Source organism: Palaemon carinicauda, chromosome 25, assembly GCF_036898095.1.
Source record: "Palaemon carinicauda isolate YSFRI2023 chromosome 25, ASM3689809v2, whole genome shotgun sequence".
Taxonomy (NCBI): Eukaryota; Metazoa; Arthropoda; class Malacostraca; order Decapoda; family Palaemonidae; genus Palaemon; species Palaemon carinicauda.
Window position 1 is genome coordinate 105042991 of NC_090749.1, and position 17309 is coordinate 105060299.

Below are 17309 nucleotides of genomic sequence, written 5' to 3' on the forward strand. Positions count from 1 at the left end.
AGATCACAAGTGATAGAGGAGGAGGACTGTTTGTCTGAAGCGGGAAAATCCATTGACAGTTATCTGGCAACAAACTTTGCTACTAGATCGAGTGTAGCTTACCAACTATACTCTTACTGGGCAAAGTTGTAGAGTGGTGACTACGGACGCAAAACGTGTCGATAAATTCTATGTGTATTGGTGAGCTCCAACATTGTACATCGTGCCTTGTGTAAACAAGAGGGACTAATATATGTAAGATTAGTGAACAACGTACAAATGAGGGATAGAGGATGTTTACGATCACTGGTACTGTTCACTATTATTTATTATTATTATTATTTATTATTATTATTATTAGCTAAACTACAACACTAGTTGGAAGAGCAGGAAGCCATAAGCCCAAGGACTCCAATGGGGAAAATAGCCCAGTGTGGTATAGGAAACAAGGAAATAAATAACGTACAAGAGAAGTAATTAACAATGAAAATAAAATATTTTCAGAAGAGTAACAACATTAAGATAAATCTTTCATATATAGATTATAAAAACATTAGAATAAAAAGGAAGAGTAATGTGCATGTGTACCCTCAAACAAGAGAACTCTAACCCAAGGCAATGGAAGACCATAATACAGAGGCTGTGGCACTACCCAAGACTAGAGAACAATAGTTTGATTTTGGAGTGTCCTCCTTGAATAGTTGCATACCATATCTAAAGTGTCTCTTCTACTCTTAGCAAGAGAGAAGTAGCCACTGAACAATTACATTGCAGTAGTTGAGCCATTGAGCAAAGAATTGTTTGGTAATCTCGGTGCTGTCAGGTGTATGAGGACAGGAGAATGAAATAGGACACTATTCGGTGTGTGTGTAGACAAAGGAACCATAACCAGAGAGAAATGTAGTACTGTCTGGCCAGTCAAAGGCCCCAATAACTCTCTAGCGTTAGTATCTTGGCTGGTGCCTTGGCCAACCTTCTACCTATTCATTATTATGTGATGTGAATTGTAAGATTATTGTACTTTTATAAGTCTTATCGCAAACCTACCTGAGGATGTAATGCTAGTATGGTGAATCCACATGGTGAAGTCACAAGACCATATAGAATGGCAAAGGTTCAAACAGCTGACTGAACAATTAGCAGCCAGTGTTTTCACCCTCTGGGCTAACAGAAAACATTTTGGCAAATGGTTTCTGTTATGATTGCAATCAAAGTGATTTGAGTACTTTCTCGTAGCGTCTCTCCGGGGCGAGACGTACGGCGAAAACTGTTCCAGTATACACACCGATGTAAGCCTAGATGCTGTTTGTTCCAAGAGTTCCAGCCAAGACCTGTCGTGGCCTATTCGAGTAGAAAGCCCTGTTTTTGGGCTCAAGCCATGTTTTCCTGATGGAAGATCCTCGAAGGCAGCTTTCTACTTGGGATATTTCTGCGATTGATATAACAGAGAAACTTGAGAAGTATCACAGGGTTCTATCCCATGGAGCGAATATCCTGGATACCTTTTCCGTGGAAAAGTTGGTAGCCGATAGGCGATGTAACGACAAGTCCAGAGACTGTTTGTCCCAAGAATTGCAACCAGGACTTATCAATGCTTACCAGAGAAGAAAGTTCAGTTTCTGACTGCTGTGTCTATAGTCCATTTCTTTTAGCGAGGCAGATTTGCACCGACTTGCAACGGTGCCCTTTTAGCTCGGAAAAGTTTCCTGATCGCTGATTGGTTAGAATTATCTTGTCCAATCAATCAGCGATCAGGAAACTTTTCCGAGCTAAAAGGGCACCGCTGCGAGTCGGTGCAAATATGCCTCGCTAAAAGAAATGGACTATAGTCATCACGATTATAACTTTGAATATTTGCCACCTGACTTTCTTGACAATACACTTGGTATTTTTTGCCATATGATTTGCGTGCTTATGTCAACTTGCTAGTACAGTGGTAACGTATTAGCCTTGCATTTGTATGGCAGCAGATTGATCCTAGCTTGGGACCGTGAGTATAAGCTGTTTACTGGGGAGGCCACTGCTGTGGTTTGCCACCACAGTGGGGCGGTTTCGGCTTGCCCGGCTGACATTCTGTCGAGACGAACTGAAACTACACACGTTTACCTTTACGCCTTTGTCTTAGGGGTTATAGCTCTGGATATTGAAGATGTTCAGTACGTGAAAACTAACTTATTGAAGGGATATCTATAAATACTTAGATATATATCATGTTACTGTGCATTGTATATATTATGACTTACAGAACTTTATATTCATGTGATGTTACTTAAGGGGGGAAAAAATGCATTCTTAACTTTGGCATTTATATCTGGTTTACGAATATTTCATCTTTAAATTCATACTGTCTCCTGTTTAAACGTCCGCGGGGGGGAGAGAGAGAGAGAGAGAGAGAGAGAGAGAGAATTTTTAATAATCATAGTGACATAAAAAACAAAAATAAATTATAAAAAAATGTGAAGAAATTATATTTTATATCAAAACAAAAAATGGAATATAAATTGACTATTTAAAGAATTTATAGATTATTAATCTTTATTGAAAATCTCTCGAATTAGATATGATAACAAGCAATGATATTAAAGAATACTTTTATCATTATCAAATAGATATGCAAATCTGAAATTAAAAACAATGGGTAGTTAGTGCCTAGTTTGAGCATTATTATTTTTGTTATAACTAGCAAAGCTACAACCCAAGTTGGAAAAGCAAGATGCTATAAGCCCAAGGGGCTTCAACGAGGAAAAATAGCCCAGTCAGGAAAGGAAACACAGGATAGGGGTGCCTGAATGTACCCTCAAGCAAGAGAACTCTAATCCAAGATAGTGGGAGACCATGTTACAGAGGCTATGGCCCTATTATTATTATTATTATTATTATTATTATTATTATTATTATTATTATTATTATTATTATTAGCTAAGCTACAACCCTAGTTGGAAAAGCTAGATGCTATAACCCCAAGGGCCCCTACAGAGAAAAATAGCCCAGTGAGAAAAGGAAATACATAAACGATATAAGTAATGAACAATTAAGATTAAAAATTTTGATAGCATCAAAACACTACCCAACACTGAAGATATTAATGATTTAAAGAGGAAACTGAATTATTTTTTTTAAGATATCTTAATCTGGCTTAATATTACCAGTAAATAAATATATGAATTTATAAATGAATATTAAGTAATAGAGCTTGATAAGAGTGAATATTACCCAGAAAAAAATATTCAATGTGTAATATTACCTATAAATAGCTTATATAAATGAATATTTTCAGAAATATTTTGAAACTGTTGAAGAAAATTATGAGGAGCCGGTATAAAGAACTTAATTCCGCCAAGTTTACTTCTTACATTGTCGAAAAATTGACTTAATTTTGTAGATATTCCTGTAAATTATAAAATAGAAATATCTATAATAAATTAAGATTTAAATTTTTATTTTAATCTATCAGTAATTCATCAAAATAAATAAATAAGCTTAAATCAAATTGTAAAAAATGAAGAAAACACATCCATCTTGGTCAAGACAAGATTCGTTCCTTTCAAACTACTTTAATTTTATACAAGTTTTAAACAAGTATAATCATAAAATAGATAAGGAAATAGTAAAAATATTTTTAAAATCTATTCTAATTTATATATTCCACATTTTTAATAATTAATTTATGAAAATAAACCAATAAATAAAAAAATAATCGTAAAGAACGTCCCTGGCACCCAAACAAAACAAAGGCCGCTATACTCCCAGCATGATGTCTGGTCTCGTAAAGTAAATAACGTCACATATTTGTAAGTATACATTAGATTACTTATATATCCCGTTAAGTAAATCCTTTAGGAGTTATATAACACATTAGTGTATTGGTAAGTAGGTTAATCTTACGATTTATGGTGTTTTTTGACTGGCAAATGTTTGGTTTTTCTGTGCTTCGTCAGGGGAGAGACAATCCAAAGCTGGTTACCTTATTTGACTCTGAAGGACCAAAGGCTGTTACCTTATTTAACATCTAAGGGACAAAGACTGTTACCTTATTTAACTCCTAAGTGCCTAAAGCTGTTAGCTTATTTGATTCCTACGGGCCAAAGGCTGTTACTTTATGAAGTCCTTAGGGCCAAAGGATGTTACCTTAATTTAGGCCTTAAGGGCCAAAGGTTGTTACCATATTTGACCCCTAATGTTATTTGAAGCCTAAGGGGCAAAGGCAATTACCTTATTTAATTTCTAAGGGCCAAATGCCGTTAACTTATTTGTCCCCTAAGGGCCGAATGCCGTTACCGTATTCAACCCGAAGTGCCGAAGGCCGATATCTTATTTATTCCCTAAGGCCATTACCTCGTTTGACCCCTAAGGGCCGATGGCTGTAAAATTGTATACATTAATGGGTCTAATTCCTTTTCCTTAAACTCACCCTAATCAAACTCACCATAGTGGCGCTTGCGGTTTCTAGTTCCGCGTTGTCTGCGCCATAGTTCGAGACTTCCGTTGACGCACTATTCAAGAACGAACAAAGCGTTGGTACACACGGACATGACGTCGATACCAGCTGCGACCTAACCTTATAGTACTGAATTATTCCCAATAAATTTTCTTATTATATTACGAGCAAATTATGTTTTTATGAATTGAACTTACCTGGCAGTTATATATATATAGCTATAGTCTCTGACGTCCAGCAGGATTTTTCAAATTCGCGGCAACTGCCGTGTGGTGGTTGTGAGGTTAGGTAGTTAACATCCCTTACAGGGTGGTACGTAGAATCATTCTCGTTTTCTGTTCCTCAGATCATCTCTGCCAGTTAGACTGTACAACATCGTAGGTCCGCCATAGGAGTTTTTCGTTCGCTTTCCCTGTGTCGCTGTACTGGACTTCTTTTTTGGTGACGTGCACTGATCTAGGGTTTTGGCAATCGCTTTTGTTATTATTCTTGAACTATTTGTTTGTTTACGATGACTGATAAACTTAATTTTCGTGTGTATGTAGATGAGGAATACAAGGTGAGGTTACCGAAAGTTTCGCTAGACCCTCACACTGTTTGTTTAAAGTGCAGGGGTTTTGAATGTGCACTTGATAATAGGTGCAAGGAATGTGAGGTTTTGAGCGAGAAAGAATGGTTAAGTATGAAATGCTATATGCGTTAGTTAAGAGTTAGACAAAGCCAGGAGGGCTTCGCGATCTAAATCTAAATCTGCTAGTGAGCTTAGTTTAGATTTTTCTTTTGATCCCTTAATTAATTCCTCTGTAGAAGTTAGACCTTCTCCTGAGGTAGTAACTCCTGCCCCTTCTACAGGAACGGTATCTACGGATGACCCTCGGTACGCTAAGATGGCGGCTGAGTTGAAGGCTATTAAAGACCAGCTTTCAGCCTTTAAAGGTAAGAGTGAGAGTGTGACTAGTGCTTGTGAAAGTGCAGTGGAGGTGGCGACTGATCGAACCTGTCACGCCCCTAGGTCTAGACCTCTACCAAGCTCCCAGGACCAAGGAAGAAGGTACGTCGACGGCCGCAAGGGAGTGAGAGGTATGCATCCTCGGTCAGCCGTCGCCTCAAGCAGTCCTGTTGCGTTTTCCCAGGCTGCTCATGACCGCCACGGAAAAGGCGTGTCGGAAGTGATGGTGTCTTCTCTGAGCCCCTCGCCTAGACGCAAATGGCAGTATGAGGCTTCGAGACCGACCAAGAGGAGATGGAATCAAGCTGTCCAGACCCGTTCTCGCTCTCCTTTATCGAGTAGCCCGGAACCTTTTCCTTCAGAGGATGACTGGGACGCCGTTCCAACGAAGAGGTCAAAGCCTAGAAATGGAGGGAAGGAAGATTCTCCTCTTCTTGTAAGTGACGAGAGACTATCGAGAGAACCTTCTCCTATGACCAGCGCTACTCGGCAGCTCGCCTTCGGAAACGCAGGATCCAGCAGCAGTCACGAAGTCTTTTATGAAAGTTATGCAGAAGCAGCTGTCTTTTCGGGTACAAGCTTTTAGCTGCCCTTCCTCTCAGTCGGGCAGGCGTTAGGACGACACTTTACCGATTAAGAAATCGGCCTCTAAGAGGGAACGGAGTGCCTCTCCCAGGGAATCGCGGCGCGATTCGTCAAGCGCTCGGTACCGCGATTCGTCAAGCGCTCAGTACTGCGCTTCGTCTTCCTTGACACACCGCCAGGACGCTTCCGACTCTCGCTCGCGACACCAGGATGCTTCCAGCCTGCCTCTCCCGGACACTTCCGCTTCACGACGCCAGGACGCATGCAGCTTTCGTCGCAAGGACGCTTCCAGCTCTCGGACGCCAGGACGCATCCTCCTCCCGCCTCGAGGATGCTTCTAGCGCGAGACGTCAGGATGCCTCCATCGCACGGCGACAGGACGCCTCCGCGAATTTGCTCTTCTCGGACGCAGATGAGCAATTGGAAACTGATCGGCTTGTTAAAGCAACCTCAGACGTAGTCCCTGCAGCCTAAAGAGAGACTGAGTTGGAAGTAGGGCAAGATCTAGAGGATATCTCAGAGGATGAGGATAAGCCTGCTAACGCGGCTGCAGATTTTAAGGTTCTCTCTCGCTCCCTCCTTGAGCTTTATGGGGAGGAGTTTCAACCTGCTGCTCCTCGTTCTCCTCAGTCGCAGTTTAGCAGGAAGAAGGCCAAAAAGCAGTCGGCTTTCATCAAAATGAAGCTCTCCATCTCGGCTAGGAAGGCTTTCGCTAGAATTGATGACTGGCTGAAGGAGCATAGGCAAGCGGTCAAGACCACCTCCTCGTTTCCACCAGCTAGACTTGCGTCTAAGGTGGGCATGTGGTACGAGACTGGAGAAGCTCTAGGCCTGGGGGTGCCTGCCTCCTCCCAGGGGGACTTCTCTGGCATTGTTGACTCTTCCAGAAGACATGCCCTTAACTCGGCGAAGGTAATGTGGTCTATGTCTGAGCTTGACCACCTCGTCAAGGGAATTTTCCGAGCCTTCGAAGTCTTCAGTTTTTTTGACTGGTCTCTGGGTATGCTGGCCAGGAAAACAGAGTGGTTGGAAGATACAGAAGACCTTACTAGTACTGTATTATGGCCTGTATGGACAAGGCTCTTTGGGATGGGTCAAATGAGTTGACTTCCCTATTTTCTGCAGGAGTTTTAAAGAGGAGGGTACTGTTATACAGTCGCGCAGAAGGCCGAGCTCCTTTACGCCCCTCTCTCGGAGCACCTTTTTCCTCAGTCCCTTGTCAGGGACATTACCCTTTCTCTAGCGCAAAAGGCCACACAAGACCTCCTGTCATGCTCTGCAAGGAAGCCTTTACAAGCGGTTCCTTCGTCATTGAAGAGAGAGGAGAGGAAGCTTCAGCAGCCCTTCCGAGGTAGAGCTCCGACGAGAACAGACTTCAGGGGAAGAAGGCAGGAGACGGGTGGTAGAACGAATAGGGGTTCGTTCAGATCCCCCCCAGGAGATGAAGCTCTAGTCCTCTAGACAGCGGTAGGAGCAAGACTGTCACTTTTTTGGCAGGCTTGGAAAAAAAGAGGGGCGGACGCCTGGTCCCTCTCGGTCATCAAGGAGGGATACAAGATCCCCCTCTTGAAGAAGCCTCCGCTTTCAAATACGCCTCTATCCTTGGTGGCGCAGTACTCGGACGTCTGGAAACAAGAGGCTCTACTGGATCTGGTAAACCAGATGCTGGAGAAGGGAGCGTTAGAGCCAGTTCTGGAACTATCTTCCCCAGGCTTCTACAATCGCCGGTTTCTGGTTCCCAAGAGCTCGGGTGGATGGAGACCAGTGCTAGATCTCAGCGCTCTGAACGTCTTTGTGGAAAAGACAAAATTTACCATGGAGACGACTCAGTTGGTGCTGGCAGCGGTACGTCCAGGGGACTGGATGGTGTCTCTGGATTTACAGGACGCTTACTTTCACATCCCCATCCATCTGACTTCGAGGAAGTTCCTAAGATTTATGATCCAGGGCAAGTGTTTCCAGTTCAAGGCTCTTTGCTTCGGCCTTAGCACTGCTCCTCAAGTCTTCACCAGGGTAATGGTGAACGTGGCAGGATGGCTTCACCAAGAGGGGATAAGAGTATCTCTATATCTGGACGACTGGTTGATAAGATCCCGGTCGAAGGAGAAATGTCTGGAGAACCTACTCAAGACTTTTATGATGGCTCAGGAGCTGGGTCTTGTCATCAACAAGGAGAAGTCCCAGACTGAACCGAGTTAGACAATTCTTTATTTGGGGATAGTTCTGGACTCAGTTCGTTTTCGGGCTTCTCCCTCCCAAGAAAGGCAGACCAGGTGCCTCAGGAAAGTTCAGGAATTCCTGGAAAGACAGAAGTGCTCAGCGAGGGATTGGATGAGTTTGCTGGGAACCCTCTCCTCACTCGAGCAGTTTGTCTCTCTAGGAAGACTGCACCTCAGACCTCTTCAACACTTCCTATCAAGGGTGTGGGACAGGAAGATTCAGGAGGACTCCTTTTCCTTCCTCATTCCAGCAGAAATCAAGAGTCATCTGATTTGGTGGCTGGATCCAGCTATTTTAGGGGAAGGAATCTGCCTGTTCAGGAAGAACCCAGACCTAGTGTTGTTCTCATATGCTTCGGAGTCAGGATGGGGAGCAACACAGGGAAGAAAGGAGGTCTCAGGCTCTTGGGGAAAGGAGCAAGCCGGGTGGCACATCAACAGGAAGGAGTTGATGGCCATTCTGTTAGGACTGAAGGCCTTCAAAGACTCCGTGTCGGGGAGGATAGTGGAGGTCAATTCGGACAACACCACGGCTTTGGCTTACATCAGAAAGCAAGGGGGAACTCACTCTCTGTCTCTGTTCGAAACAGCAAAAGAGCTCCTTCTGTGGTCGAAGGAGAACAATGTAGGACTTCTAACAAGATTCGTGCAGGGACAGAGGAATGTAAGAGCAGACATGCTCAGCAGGAAAGGGCAAGTTCTTCCCACGGAGTGGACCCTCAATCATCAGGTCTGTCAGAGTCTGTGGAAGTTGTGGGGGAGGCCTTTAATAGACCTCTTCGCCTCCAACCAAAACAAAAGGATCCCCAACTACTGCTCCCTAGTCCCGGACGAGGAGGCAATAGCAGTAAACGCCTTCTTGATGGACTGGACGGGGATGGACACCTATGCATTCCCCCCTTTCAAGATCATCAATCTGGTAGTCAAGAAATTCGCTCTCCTCGAATCAGGAAGAATGATCCTGGTAGCTCCATTCTGGCCAGCAAGAGAATGGTTCACAGAAATGTTGGACATGTTAGTGGACTTTCCAAGAAGCCTTCCTCCAAATCCAAAGCTTCTCAAACAGCCCCACTTCAAGAGGTATCATCAAAACCCCCTCGCTCTACGACTGACTGCCTTCAGACTATCGAGAAGCTTGTCAGAGCGAGAGGCTTTTCTGCGCAAGCTGCAAGAGCTATCGCCAGAGCGAGGAGGGTCTCTTCGCAAAGAGTCTACCAATCGAAGTGGGAAACCTTTAGAGCTTGGTGTAAGCAGCATAAAGTTTCCTCAACCACTACATCTGTGAGCCAAATAGCGGATTTTTTGTTGTCCCTCAGACAAGACACTAAACTGGCCGTATCCACTATTAAAGGGCACAGGAGTATGCTTTCTGCTGTCTGTAGGCACAGAGGCATAGTCCTGACTCAGGATAAAGACTTGCAACCTCACTTGAAGTCTTTTGAGACAACTAAGCAGGCTCAGTTAAGACCCCCAGCTTGGAATTTGGACGTGGTTCTGAGCTTCCTATGCAGCAAGAAATTCGAACCCATCTCACAAGCGTCCCTTAGAGATGTTACTAAGAAAACCCTCTTCCTGATGGCTCTGGCTACAGGAAAAAGAGTCAGCGAGGTTCACGCTATTGAGAAGCAGGTAGGCTTTAACCAGGATGGAGCAATATGTGCGTTGAGGATTGACTTCCTCGCTAAGAACGAGAATCCATGTAAACCCTGGCTGAGGACGTTTGAGGTTTCTAACCTCACTAATGTGGTGGATCAAGAGCAGGAGAGGCTCCTCTACCCAGTTAGAGCCCTAAGGGCTTATTTATCTCGTACCAAGAATGTTAGAGGTGCTTCCAATTCTTTGTGGTGCTCAGTGAAAGATCCTCTAAAGCCCATCTCAAAGAATGCATTGTCATTTTTCTTGAGGGAGACAATAAGAGAAGCTCACCTCTTATGTGAGGAAGAGAGCTTCAGTCTTTTAAAAGTAAAAGCTCATGAGGCGAGAGCCATTGCTACTTCACTGGCATATCGCAAGAATATATCAGTTAGACAGATTATGGACGCAGCGTTCTGGAGAAGCAACTCTGTGTTCGCCTCTCATTACCTCAGAGGTAAGAGTTGATTATGAAAGGTGTTATACCTTGGGCTCATACGTAGCTACTGCTTCTGTATTGGGTAAAGGAGTTCCTACCTCCCCTCAACCTTAACTTTAGTATGCCTGTGTTTGGGTTTTGGTTTTTATGGTTGTCTGAGGACTCTGATTGGTGGTACAGTGCCCTCAGTCTAGCTAGATAGTAATATTTATTCTGCAAGGTTAGGTGGTTAGTTTGAGTAAGGTTGCAGATTTTTAAAAAGGGGCATAGGTAGTACTGAAGTCTATTCAAGTTGTTGGTCTCACCCCGTTTGACAGACTTGATTGAGTTGTTTCAGCATGACAGGTCCACTCCTGGCTGACACTCCTAAGGGAAAGCGACTCAAGAGGTAGGAACCTTTGAAGTCAGCTACCTTAGCAGGTAAGGAATCTAGGTGTTTTATCCTACAACTTATTGTTGTTTTCCCAACGATGTTAGCTGTCTGTCACCCTCCTCCAAATGTGTGAATCAGCTATATATATATAACTGCCAGGTAAGTTCTATTCATAAAAATGGAGTTTTTATGATAAAACAAAGTTTTATGAATACTTACCTGGCAGTTATATATAAATTTTATGTCCCACCCCTCCTCCCCTCAGGAGACAGGTGGGGCAAAGATGATCTGAGGAACAGAAAACGGGAATGATTCCAAGTACCACCCTGTAAGTCTTGTTAACCACCTAACCGCACAACCACCACACGGCAGCTGCCGCGAATTTTGAAAAATTCTGCCGGACGTCAGAGACTATAGCTATATATATATAACTGCCAGGTAAGTATTCTTAAAACTTTGTTTTTCAATATTAATCTTACCCGATAATCATGTAGCTGTCAACTCCGTTGCCCGACAGAATTCTACGGAAGGGATACGCCAGCGATCGCTATACAAGAGGGGGGTGTACTCACCAGCGCCACCTGTGGCCAGGTACTGCAGTACTTCTTGTTGACACCACCTCAATTTTTCCTCTGTCGTGCTTCCGGCAAGACCTACATGGATACGCTTATAATTTTGGAGTCTTTGTTCACGGTTTTGGTGAAGTATTGCTCTGAGATTTCAGCTTTCGCTATACAGGAAGCTTTTCCCTTAGCTTAGATAGCTTTTGGATTAATTTTGATTTATGGTTTAACGATCTTTAGCTTTAAATTGGAATCCCCCTTGACTGTTCTCTGATTCAAGATGTCCGACCATTCTCAAGCTCCTCCCCAAAGACGATGTAGGACTTGTATTAGGCGGCTTCCGAAGGCCTCGGTTGATCCTCACACCGTTTGTTCCGACTGTAGGGGAAAATCCTGTCAGTTGGAAGATCGATATGAGGAATGTGCCGGACTTTCGGAACTTGATTTTATTCGATTCCTTAAGTATACCACTAAGTTAGAGAGAGAGAGAGTTAGGAGGAGTTCGGCTCGCTCTTTACTTTATTCCTCCCCCCATGATCCTCAACCTTTTCCTCCCCCTGTAGTGGCTACCCCCGAACCTACTATTAGTGCTCAGCCTGATATGTCAGATGTTTTACGTGCTATTCAGGCTTTAGGTGATAAAGTGGAGTCGGTAGTGAGTGACCACAAGTTCCTTTTGGCAGACGTCAAGGAACTTAAAGTGAAAAGTGCAGTGGGAAGTGGTAGTGCCAGTGCTGTGCCTAGTGCTAGTGTCAGTGTCAGTGTTGCGCGAGAGGATACTTCTGTGCGTGCCAGTCGTCCTCCCAGTCCGGGACCTCTTGCAAGCTCCCAAGCCCAGGGGAGAAGCAATGTCGAAGGGCAAAAGGGTTCGGCAGGCCTTGATCGGCGCACAGTAGTATCCTCAGTGGTTGCGGGCGTATCTTATAGAGATCGTCACTTCCACTCTCAGACGATTGAGCCCTTAAGATCCTCGTCTGCAGAAGATTTTTCGGGGAGAAAACGCTGGACTCAGGCCTCAAGACCTCTTAAGCGTAAAGTCCAGACCGCGCGAGTCCAACAGCCAGGGTGTAGCCATTGGGCTAGCTCGGACTCGCCGCAGTCATCAGGTGACTGCACGCCTCCTAAGAGAGGCAAGGTGCTGCCTCAACAGACCTCAACTTCTGTTAAAGCTATGCCTCAACAGACCTCAACTTCTGTTGATCCTAAGATGGCTTTGCTGCAGACTATGCAGTCGCAGCTTGCGGTGTTGATGCGGGAGTTTCAGGCAGAGAAGGTTAATACACCTCCTCCTGCGAGCGCTCCTCCTCCTCAGCGCAGTACAATCTGCCAGACGTATGAGGTTGAGGTTCCTCAAGCTACCTCCATGCGTGAGCTGCCGCGTTGGGAGTTGCCAGATACCAGCGCTGTGCAGCAACCTCCACTTTCTTTGAGGCAGGAGCCTCTTACCACGCAGCAACCTCCTCAACAATGGGGACAGGAACCTTATGCTTTACAACCTCCTCTACCCTTGAGGCAGGAGTATCTTGCATTACCTCCATCCTCGAGGCAGCAACCTCTTGAGGTACGACAACCTCTACCATCCTTGAGGCAGCCACCTCAACTCTCGCAGCAACCACCTCCACTTTCCTCGAGGCGAGAACCTCAACTCTCGAGGCAAGCACCTCAAGAACCTCAACTCGTGAGACAAGAGCCTCTCTCTGCGCAGCCACCTCAACCCTTGAAGCAAGCGCAACTCTTGAGGCAGGAACCTCATGCTATGTGTCAGCCACCTCAACGCATGCATCTGCCACTTTCTCCTCAGCTTGAGCCTCTTCCCATTCAACTTGAACCGCAGTCTATGCAGCATGAGCCTCATGCTTTACTACAGTCGCCTCTCACCACGCTTGCTCCTCAGACCTCCGCAGAACCTCCTTCATCCCAGCCTCAGGACTTTGTCATTACCAGCCCTCATCCTCTTCAACAGAGACTTGAGGATGAATCCGCAAGTGCGCATGCACCCGCTCTTCAGGATTCAGCCATTCAGCAGACCGCTTTAACTTTACCTCTCGCTTCTCAACCCTCAGGTGATGAGGTTTCTGAGGATGAAGCTGCTCACCTGGATGATCCTTCATTTGACGTGGAGGAACCCAAGTCATTGCCACCCTCCATCGACTTTCGCAAGGTTCTGGCTCTGTTCAGAGAACTTTACCCGGATCACTTTGTGTCTGCTACCCCTCGCTCTCCTCCATCCGAGTTCTCTCTAGGCATGCAACCTGTTAAGTCTGCCTACACTAAGCTCGTCTTCGCTAGATCTTCAAAGAGAGCTTTGAGAATGTTAGGGGATTGGTTGCAGTCCAAGCAGCAACTGGGAAAGACGTCTTTTATGTTTCCACCTCCTAAGCTGACGTCTAAGGCGGGCGTCTGGTATGCCACAGGAGAGGAACCAGGCTTGGGGGTCCCTGCCTCTGCCCAGGCTGACTTCTCAAGTTTGGTTGACTCTCCACGAAGGTCAGCTATGAGACGCTCTAAGGTCTGCTGGACCTTTTCTGACCTGGACCACTTCTTGAAGGGAGTCTTTCGCGCCTTTGAAATTTTTAATTTTCTCGATTGGTGCCTGGGGGCCTTGAGCAAGAAGACTGCCCCATCTGATAAAGACTCGGCCATGTTGATCATGTCCTGTATGGACAAAGCAATTCGCGATGGTTCCGGCGAACTTGCCTCTATGTTCGTATCGGGAGTCCTCAAGAAAAGGGAACAGCTTTGCTCCTTCCTTTCCACTGGTATCACCTCTTGCCAAAGGTCGCAGTTACTTTTTGCTCCTCTTTCTAAGTTCCTGTTTCCTGAGGATCTTATCAAGGAATTGTCTGCGGCTCTCATTCAGAAGGACACGCATGATCTTGTGGCCTCTTCAGCACGGAAGGCTAAGATTGCTCCTTCAGTTCCTAGAACTTACCGCACCCCAGTGGCTGATACTCCTGCTACTAGATTTATTCCGCCCTTTCGTGGCAGAGCCCCCAGCCGAGGAGGTACCCGTCCAGACGGTCACAGGGGCAGGTCCAAGAAAGGTATCAAGTCTTCGAAAGGCAAACACTGACTCTCCTCCTCTCCAGACAGCTGTAGGAGCCAGACTCAAGATCTTCTGGCAAGCTTGGGAAAGAAGAGGTGCAGACGCCCAGTCTGTCAAGTGGCTAAGGGAGGGTTACAAGATACCATTCTGCCGCAATCCCCCTCTGACCACTTCTCCCATCAACCTCTCTCCCAACTACAAGGAAAAGGACAAGAGGCTAGCGTTACATCAAGAGGTGTCGCTTCTGTTACAGAAGGAGGCAGTGGTGATAGTCCGGGATCATCAATCCCCGGGCTTCTACAACCGTCTCTTTCTGGTGGCCAAGAAGACAGGAGGTTGGAGACCGGTGCTGGACGTCAGTGCGCTCAATGCTTATGTCACCAAGCAGACGTTCACTATGGAGACGACGAAGTCGGTCCTAGCAGCGGTCAGGCAGGAGGACTGGATGGTCTCGCTGGATCTGAAAGACACTTACTTTCACGTCCCCATTCATCCAGACTCCCAACCTTTTCTGAGATTCGTTTTTGGAAAGGTTGTGTACCAATTCCAAGCCCTGTGTTTTGGCCTAAGCACGGCACCTATGGTGTTCACGCGACTGATGAGGAATCTTGCGAAATTCCTCCACTTGGCGGACATCAGAGCCTCCCTTTATTTAGACGACTGGCTGTTAAGAGCCCCCACAAGTCGTCGCTGTCTGGAGAGTCTCAATTGGACTTTGGACTTGACCAAGGAACTGGGTCTTTTGGTCAACTTAGAAAAGTCCCAGCTTATTCCTTTCCAAACCATCGTTTACCTGGGAATGGAGATTCGGAGTCAAGCTTTTCGGGCTTTTCCGTCGGCCCCAAGAATCAACCAAGCCCTAGAGTGCATTCTGAGCATGCTGAAGAGGAACAGATGCTCGGTGAGACAGTGGATGAGTCTAACAGGGACCCTGTCATCGTTAGCCCTGTTCACCGAGTTAGGGAGACTCCACCTCCGCCCCCTTCAATTCCATCTAGCAGCTCACTGGGACAAGGATTTGACGCTCGAAGCGGTCTCTATTCCTGTTACCAAAGAGATGAAGACTACTCTCATGTGGTGGAAGAGCAACATCCTTCTCAAGGAGGGTCTCTCGTTAGCTGTTCAGACCCCCAATCTTCATCTCTATTCGGACGCATCAGACTCGGGCTGGGGCGCGACCTTGGACGGACAGGAATGCTCGGGGACATGGAACAAGGAACAGGAAACGCTTCACATCAATTGCAAGGAGTTGTTGGCAGTACATCTGGCCTTAATGAACTTCAAGTCCCTCCTGCTAAACAAGGTGGTGGAGGTGAACTCCGACAACACCACAGCCTTGGCATACATCTCCAAGCAGGGAGGGACTCATTCGAAGAAGCTATACGAGATCGCAAGGGACCTCCTCATTTGGTCAAGAAGTCTAAACCTCAAGCTGGTAACGAGATTCATTCAGGGCAATATGAATGTCTCGGCAGATCGCCTCAGCAGGAAGGGTCAGGTCATCCCCACAGAATGGACCCTTCACAAGGACGTGTGCAACAGACTTTGGACCTTGTGGGGTCAGCCAACGATAGATCTGTTCGCCACCTCCATGACCAAGAGGCTCCCATTGTACTGTTCCCCAATTCCAGACCCGGCAGCAGTTCACGTGGATGCTTTTCTGCTGGATTGGTCCCATCTCGATCTTTATGCATTCCCGCCGTTCAAGATCATCAACAGAGTTATCCAGAAGTTCGTCTCCCACGAAGGGACACGGCTGACGTTGGTTGCTCCCCTTTGGCCTGCAAGAGAATGGTTCACAGAGGTACTGCAATGGCTGGTCGACGTTCCCAGGACTCTCCCTCTAAGAGTGGACCTTCTACGTCAACCTCACGTAAAGAAGGTACACCCAAGCCTCCACGCTCTTCGTCTGACTGCCTTCAGACTATCGAAAGACTCTCTAGAGCTAGAGGCTTTTCGAAGGAGGCAGCCAGAGCGATTGCCAGAGCAAGGAGGATTTCCACTCGTAGAGTCTATCAATCCAAGTGGGAAGTCTTCCGAAGCTGGTGCAGAGCCAATGCAGTTTCCTCTACCAATACCTCTGTAACCCAAGTTGCTGACTTCCTGTTACATCTTAGGAATGTTAGATCTCTTTCGGCTCCTACGATCAAAGGGTACAGAAGTATGTTGGCATCAGTTTTCCGCCACAGAGGCTTGGATCTTTCTTCCAACAAGGATCTACAGGACATCCTTAAGTCTTTCGAGACCTCTAAAGAACGTCGCTTGTCCACTCCAGGCTGGAATCTAGACGTAGTCTTAAGGTTCCTGATGTCTCCTAGATTTGAACCTCTCCAGTCAGCCTCTTTCAAAGACCTTACTCTCAAAACTCTTTTCCTCGTCTGCCTTGCAACAGCCAAAAGAGTTAGGGAGGTTCACGCCTTCAGCAGGAACATAGGATTCACATCCGAAACAGCAACATGTTCCTTACAGCTCGGGTTTTTGGCAAAAAATGAACTTCCTTCACGTCCTTGGCCTAGATCGTTCGAAATTCCTAGCCTCTCCAACATGGTGGGTAACGAGCTAGAGAGAGTTCTTTGCCCTGTCAGAGCTCTAAAGTATTATCTTAAAAGGTCAAAACCTATACGAGGACAATCAGAAGCCTTATGGTGTGCCATCAAGAAACCTTCGATGCCTATGTCCAAAAACGCAGTTTCGTATTACATAAGGCTTCTGATTAGAGAAGCTCATTCTCACATGAAGGATGAAGACCTTGCTTTGCTGAAGGTAAGGACCCACGAAGTGAGAGCTGTAGCTACTTCGATGGCCTTCAAACAGAACCGTTCTCTGCAGAGTATTATGGATGCAACCTATTGGAGGAGCAAGTCAGTGTTTGCATCATTTTATCTCAAAGATGTCCAGTCTCTTTACGAGAACTGCTACACCCTGGGACCATTCGTAGCAGCGAGTGCAGTAGTAGGTGAGGGCTCAGCCACTACATTCCCTTAATCCCATAACCTTTTTTAACCTTTCTCTTGAATGCTTTTATTGTTGTTTTTGGGTTGTTACGGTAGGCTAAGAAGCCTTCCGCATCCTAGTTGATTTGGCGG

General features: G+C 45.9%; 1 protein-coding gene across 2 annotated transcripts in view; it reads left to right on the top strand.

Annotated features, from left to right (window-relative positions):
* Nucleotides 1-3670: 3670 nt before the first annotated feature.
* Nucleotides 3671-17309, top strand: part of LOC137618801 (histone-lysine N-methyltransferase eggless-like) — a 61815-nt gene continuing 48176 nt past the window's right edge. For both annotated transcript variants that reach the window (XM_068349004.1, XM_068349005.1), the window contains exon 1: nt 3671-3770. The gene's annotated coding sequence lies outside the window, so the exon portion shown is untranslated. The remainder of the gene's footprint in view (nt 3771-17309) is intronic.